We start from the raw sequence: 8,035 nt of genomic DNA on the forward strand, positions 1-8,035 counted from the left end.
CTAAGAGAGATTAGTCAGTCACAAAATAGAAGAAATTGGATGTTTCCCCTAATATGTGGAAGCTAGGGGAGAAAATGGGTCATAGGAAGAACTTTATACAAAGAAGGAGAAACGATATTTGAGCAATAAGTTGACCCAACGGAGGAAGATGGGAGGGGATAAGAGGGAAATTCCCTAATGTTCATGATGTACTTCATAAACATATCAAGTCAATCAATAAGCCAAGCATGAGAAGGAGCGAGGAGGGAGGGAACGGGGAGGGAATTGGGAAAGGGTTAAATGAATGACGTGTGCATGTATGCCGCTACCATCTTGTACCCCATTAAAATGTATGGCTACAATGCACCAATAAAACGAATACTAAAAGAGAGAAAGCAAAAAGTAAGAGAGAAAGAAAGAAAGAAGGAAAGAAATAGAACAGGAAAGCCAAGGAGGGGTGGCAGGGTAAGAAGCTAGGTTTAAGAGAGTCTGAAATTGGGGTCTGAGAGGAATTTTCTTTTTTGTTATACTGAGGGTTGAATCCAAGGGCACCCACCCCACAGTCCTATTTTATTTTTTATTTAGAAACAGGGTCTCACTAAGTTGTGGAAGGCCTCACTAAGTAGCTGAGGCTGACTGCAAACCTGCAGTCCTGTCTTAGCCTCCCAAGTTCTGGGATTACAAGCGCCCGTGCGCTACCACGCCTGGCTCTGTAGTGTAGAGGATTCTGAAAGTGGCTGGAATTAGAAGCGATTGTAAAGATGTTTGGCTATGCATTTAGAATAGATTCTTCATTCGGATGTTACTTTGAGACACCAAATAAAAATTTTTAATTCTTTCAGTTACTCGTCGGTTGGTGGGTCGTGTTGCTGAGTTGTTCCTGCGTCACGTTGGAGCCATGTGGCTGCCGGCTCCACAGATACCTCACACTCCTAAGATTGCGGCTGTGTCGGCCCATTGCACCCGGGGGCAGGATGGGGTCTGTCCTGTTTCTCACTCTCTGTTTAGCCAATGTTTTCACTTCAGTCTTGGTTCTTTTTCTCAAGCTCAGTTTAATTGCCTTTCACTCTCCCCTGGGCCAGTTGACATAATTAATCACAATCTGATGAGCAGAGTAGGAGAAAGCCAAGAAATCCATCAATTTGCAAAGACAGAGTGGCTTGCTCCTCAAGCTGCAACCTGGCCCGGGAGAGGCTGGCCGGGTGACGAGATGGTGTGAAGAAGATACATTTTTGCCTGCTTCCTGGACTAGGGTCAGCTCTCCCTGAAGTTACCCATGGAGGGCAAGCTGTAATCTGTTCCTTTCACCATAAAGAAGTGTAACAATGGAGCACATCTATTATTCCAATACTTGGGAGGCTGAGACAGGAGGATCCCAGGCTTGAGGCCAGATTCAGCAACTTAGCAAGACCCTATTTTAAAACAAAAAGGGCTGAGGACATAGGTAGAAGGACTCTAAATTCAATCCCTGGTACAAAGAAGAAGAAGAGAAAGGAGGAGGAGGAGGAGGAGGAGGAGGAGGAGGAGGAGGAGGAGGAGGAGGAGGAGGAGAAGAAGAAGAAGAAGAAGAAGAAGAAGAAGAAGAAGAAGAAGAAGAAGAAGAAGAAGAAGAAGAAGAAGAGAAGTATAATAGTAAGCCTCAGCTTACATAGTGGGGCCCTCTGCAACTCAGACCCTGTTTCAAAATAAAGAATAAAAAGTAGGGCTGGGGGTGTAGCTCAGAGGTAGAATGCCCCTTAGTTCAATCAATTTTTTTATTGAAAAAATGAATCAATAAAAATTTAAAAAGAAACCTACCCTGAAAGTTGGTTTTCTTAAAGAAAAAAAAAAGAATGGATAGTGTATTAATTTCTGATTATCAGAAATCCTGGTACAGCTTAGCTAGGTGTCCACAACTTAAAGTCTCTCATGAAGTTCCAGCCCAGGCACCAGCAAGGACTGCAGGTCATCTCAGTCACAACCAAGGGAGGGTCCAAACGGACTTTTCTGGCTGTTTCTAGGTCTGAAGTTCTCATTGCCAAGTGGCGCTCCCCATAGGGCTCTTCCCAGCATGGCAGCTGGCTTTGTCTGGAACAAAGCAGTCTTTATGCATCCTAATCTCAGGAGTGACACCCCACTGATTTTGCCCCGTTCTAAGTAACCAGAAACAAAGCACTAGGTCCATCCCACACTCAACAGGAAAGGCTTTTCCAGGCCATGAATGCCTGCAGGTGGGGGTTGTTGGAAGTGTGTATCTGGCCTTGTTATTCAGTGCCCACAGGAACATGGGCAGTGAGATAATAATCACATCACCCTGGTAGACCTCTGCCTCCTCTCTGAACAGTCTGTGGCTACACATAATTGTCTGATAGCCGCCATCTTTCTACATTAAACACTGACCTAGTCACACACATGGAGCACAGGCATGCACTTCGTACGCATGTGCTGGGGAAAGTTGGGTCACACTGTAGCTTATGGGAAAGAGAGAAAGACACTAGAACATAAACCCAGCATATTTTCTCCACATTCTCCTATGCACCCTGATTTTTATCTCTGGCTCTGCCTTTTACGAGATGTGCATCTCTGGACAGCAGCTTCCCTAAAGCTCCTTTCCTCATCTGTATACTGTTGGTAATAATAGAATTCATATCACTGGGTGTAGAGTGGGATTAAATACCAGCAAGTACATATATGAAGACCTAGCATAACGCCTGGCACACTGCATGTGCGAAAGACACCTCGCTGCCTATTCTTATCACTATTACTCCATTTCTCGCCTTTAATTTTCTGTATTTCCTTTCAAACCTTCTGCTCTTAAAGCCTACATTGGCTCCCCATAGGATTCTTAAAATTTGGTCTATGCTAAAAACTCATGGACAGTTTTTAATGACACCAATGAGTGTGTTATAGATACAGTTTGTGGAGATCCATTACTGGTAGTTGGCTTCCATCAAAGTAAGACATCGTAGAATTAGAACCCATTATCAAGAAAGTTTTCAGAGAATTAAACGTTACAAAAGAAACAAAATTGATCTTTCACACTTCACCTCTCTAACCCTTAGCCACATTTTGACTGGGTGTTTTGTGAATATGAACACCTGGGGCTACCTGGACACTTTTTAGTGATTTCAAGGGAATCTGCATACAGAAGAGGAATACGGCCTTAGGTCATCTCAATGGGAATGGAGGTACCACGTGTTTTAGAGAGATGATGGCTGACATATTGCTTATCCGTGTTACATTTTGGAGTTGAATAGATCTGAGAATCTCTTACTACTTGCCTGCGGCCATGTTAGTGGCAGTCCCAAAGCTTACAAATACCTGGGCAGACATGCCATGTAGGAAATAATTGTTGACTCTGCGTCTGCTTTGAAAGGGGCTTAGGAGGACACAGCCACCTTTTCCTTTCTCTCCTAATTTCTTTCCCCCAGAGAAGCTGCAGCATTTTGACCCACTTCACATCCTCCTCCTGCCTCTGGTTTTGAAATCTGCACACCGACGGCTTGTTTGCTTGTTAGCATGAAAGGCTTGCTCTGGGTCTCTGCTTGCTTGTTAGTAAAGAACCAACAAGCATTGCAGTCCAAAGGTAATCACAGAGTGAAATCACTTCCAGATGCCAAACCCCACTCCTGATGGCGAAAGCAGACTTTACCATTGCAGTGGGCCAGGTATTCAATGGCTCTCACCCAATCCTATTAGGGTTTTGAACATGCACATGTGTTCTTGTCCTCTTTTCTTCTCTCTCCCCCTCTCCCTCTTTTCTCTTCTATCACTGCTTGCTTTCCCCAGCTTGGATCAATTTCAACTGGAAGAACAAAATCGAAGCTGGATATAACCCAGGCTCAATGCTCCCATAAGAATCTGAGCTTCTGTTACCCTGGGATCTATTATTTGATTATGGGCCCCTGTTAGAGCTGCAGCCCCTAAAGATAAGAGCAGCTCTTTCCTCCATCTTCGTCCTTAAGAGCTCACAGAGAGCCTAGCCCAGGCAAAGTGCAAACACGAGCACTATTCATTCCTTGGACATCTGGCAAAGCTGTGGTCAGAGGGATTATGCTGCCTTGAAGACCTGAGAAAGAATCACTGTCCACATTCAAATTAATATGGGTGTAGAAATGACTATCGGAACACAGTGGGAACCTACCCCTGTACAATATTTGTCACGGCTCAGCAATGACATCGGAGATGGTATTCTTAATCCCTGTACACTGAGAAGTGTCATCAGCCCTTCCCACAAAGGAGCTGTAGGAAAGAAGGAAGAAAGAAAGGAAGAGAGAAGGAGAGAAAGAGAAAAGGGGAAGCTAAAACAAGAAAAAGTCTCAGTTCAAAGAGCACATTTTTAGAGTTATTTAATCATAGTACTATGGTCTGAGAAAGACTAAAATTAAGAAGACTTTCAAAACAGGAATTCATTATAGACATATTGATTTTTCTCTCCTCTAAAAGTGAGTGCTATGGAATCTCATTTCATTTCCCATTTCAGCTTAACCCCTGAAGGTATGTAAGTGGCAGAATCTTTTCCTTCATTCACTAATTTTCTCCCCCGCCAGGGCTCCAGTGATGGACATGGTCATTTATGAAGACAAGAATCTGTGTGATCTGATCATATGCAAGTAGATAAAACCCAGATGAAGCATTTGTATCAAGTCAATAGAAAGGCTTTTCAAAAATTTCTTTTGTTTGGCTTATGTGTAGTTAGTATACTTATTAAATTATTACTTCCCTTGTGGATAATTCATTATATTTTAAATGCAACACAAATGTATTTCTTCCTGAGCAAAATAGCATATAGCTTTGCTTGCATTCAGCCATTTATTCCCAGATGTTTATATCCACAGGGTCCAAGAACTCCATAAAACTCAGGATAATAGCACATTGAAAATATCTGGCCACAACCCATAAAAGATTGTGCATAATAAAAATTCTCCCACCCTCCAATTCTCCCTTCAATGCAAACCTTCCAAGGTTTCAAAGTAATTTTCCAAAGGTGCAGTGAGGGTGGGTACCCTAAACTCTTACATCACTGAGACCTGAATTTAAGATCAAATTGAAGAAGTTCATGTAGCCAACTCCTTTAGAAAGAATCGCTTTAAAAATTAATCCAGAAAAATTAAATAGCTGATGAATAGTTTGTTTTATTGTAAGGAAAAAATTTAAGGGTGTGGTGTGTATGCATATGTGAATATATATATATATATATATATATATATATATATATATATATATATATATATATCCAAAGTGATGAATGTCTTCCTCAAATGGCCAGGTTTTTATCTATCCTCTTAACATGTAAGCAATTGTTGCTTCCTCAACCATTTACTAATGCTGGGTTTCCCTTCCTACCTCCCTCTCTCCCTTTTTCCTTCCCTCCCTTTCTCTTTCCCTCTCTTTCTCTTTCTTTCTCTCCTTTTCTTACTTTTCCTTGTCCTAGATATTGACCCCAGGGTCATCCTACTTCTAAGCTATGCCACAGCCCTTTTTATTTTTTATTTTAAAACAAGATCTCACTAAATTGCTGAGACTGGCCTCGGATCTACAATCCTTTTGTCTCAGGCTCCCAAGTACTGGGATTATAGGTGTGCGCCACCACATCCAGCTAAGGTATTTTTTTTCCTTGCTTGGTTTTAGAAATATAAATTATTTTATAGCAGCCCCTCGGGCAGCTACTCATCTTAGACCCATAATAATTTATGTCAGGCAAAAAACCAAAATTCCCTAGATCATCCATTTCTTCATTCTCTTTGGAAGCAAGGGACCTCCGAAATACTGACCAGTTAAATGCTCAGCCAGTCAGTAGCTCTGCTGGTCTTCCTCTACTCACCAAGATGGAATTAGACATATGAAGGGGAAAGCCACTCCCACATCAAGGATGGTAGCCAGGCCACGAGAGGAAACTGGCTGGAGAGGTAGAAGGGGAAGGAAGGTGTAATACACGAACGTGTCTGCAACAGGCCACGGCTAACTGGACAGACATGAATTTACTTGGGGAGGGGGAAAGACAAAGGACCTGTGTCTGCACGGTGGAAGGAGGCAGGGGACAGACGTATATTTAAAATCAGAAAAATCTAGGGCCAGCTTGTCTTTTCATCTTAAGAGTCATATGGTTTGAGCCTAGTTTCTTCATCTCTGAAGTTGGGACGATCACTCCTACACTGAATGGTTACTTGCAGAGACCAAATGATCTAAGAGGCTTTGCAAGTTGTAAAGTATCAAGCACGTCTGCCCTAACAGAGTGGGCGAGTTGTGTAAAGAATTAAGACAGCTGATGAAATGCAAACACCCCGGGACCCAGTCTCACTGCTATTTATGCCTAACACATGCGTGAGTAATGATTTCCATCTTGTTTCCTTGTCTGTTAAGTGGGGATTATAATATTTGTCTTCTGTGCTTGTTGCATGATCAAATGGGAGGCTATACACAGGAGATCTGTTAAGGGTGAGGTGCTATTCAAGCTCAGGGCTTTGTCACACTTTGGTGAAATATAATACACACTCATTTATCCATTCATTCATTCAACATTCTTTGAGTATTAAACGATGCCAGGCTCTTCCAAGCATCTAGTGTCTGAGACTGCTACACTAGGAATAATACGGGGAATAAGACAGACTCAACCTTGTCTTTGTGGGATATTGAATACATTTTATTAACAAAGTTTTGCAAAATTAAATAGCCAAGTCCATTTTTTTGGAAACCACATATATTTATGGCATCCTATCATACTTACCCTTTGACAAACATACACGGAGTCAAAAAGATTTAGTATAAAGATAACTAGATAACAAATTAGAGATGAGGATTCTGTCTCAGATTTTCTTAGGCTTATCACTCAAAGTCTTGGTTCCTTTTTTAAGGTTCTACCTGCTTCAAAGGATTTCTCCTAAGATGTGTGGGTTGGAAGCCTGGCGTGGTGGTTACACATCTGTAACCCCAACTTGGGAGGCTGAGACAGGAGAATCATAGTTTCAAGGACAGCCTCAGCAACTTAGCAAGAACCTGTCCCAAAATAAAAAAATAGAAAGGGCTGGGGTGTAGCTCAGAGGTAGAATGTCCCCTGGGTTCAGCATCCAGTACCAAAATAAATAAATAAATAAACCAGGTTCATAAATTTGTGCCTCTATTCTAAATCTGGTAAGATAGACTACCAGACAATTGAGCTAATATCTTTAACAAGTCAATGGCAAGAAGAGAGAAGACAATTTTAAGATACTTAAGAGCTATAACAACCAAACAATGTGTGAACTTTGAATTACACAATGATTTGTAATATGTGTGTGTGTGTGTGTGTGTGTGTGTGTGTGTATTTTTTTTTTTTTTTTTGCGGGTCTGGGGATGGAGCCCATGGGCATTCGACCTCCCAGTCACACCCCCTAACCTATTTTTTATTCTTTATTTTGTTTTTTACTTTGAAACAGGGTCTCACTAAGTTGTGGAGGGCCTCACTAAATAGCTAAGGCTGTCTGCAAACCTCAATTCTCTAGTCTCGGCCTCCCAAATGCTGGGATTCCAAGTGTGCACCACCATGCCCAGCTAATATATATTTTTTTAATAATCATAGAAATTCAAACATTGCCTAAGTTTGGGATTTGGGAAATATCAATAATTTTGTTGGGTATGTAATAACAATATGATTTTATAAGAAATGGCCCATATTTTTAGCATATGTAAGAATTAAATGATCTAATAATATTTGATACTGCTATAAAAATAAAATATTAAATAAAGAAAATAACAACTCATATAACAAAAGAAAAACTGAAGTCTTCAATAGAAGTATGTATATGTAAGTATATCTTACAACTATATCTTTTTTTTTTTTGGTGGTGGTGGTGGGGATTGAACCCAGGGTTCATTCTACCTCTGAGCTAGACCCCCTTATTTTATTTTATTTTATTTTTTTATTATGAAACAGGGTCTCACTAAGTTGCAGATGGCCTCACTAAGTTGCTAGGCTGGCTGCGAACCTGTGATCTTCCTGTCTCAGTCTCTTAAAGTACTGGGATTACAAGTATGCATCACTATGCCTGGCCCCTACCTTCTTTTTTATTCTTTTGTGAGGCAGGGTCTTGCTAAATTG

The sequence above is a fragment of the Muscardinus avellanarius genome (genome assembly GCF_963383645.1).
Source record: "Muscardinus avellanarius genome assembly, chromosome: 12".
Taxonomy (NCBI): domain Eukaryota; kingdom Metazoa; phylum Chordata; class Mammalia; order Rodentia; family Gliridae; genus Muscardinus; species Muscardinus avellanarius.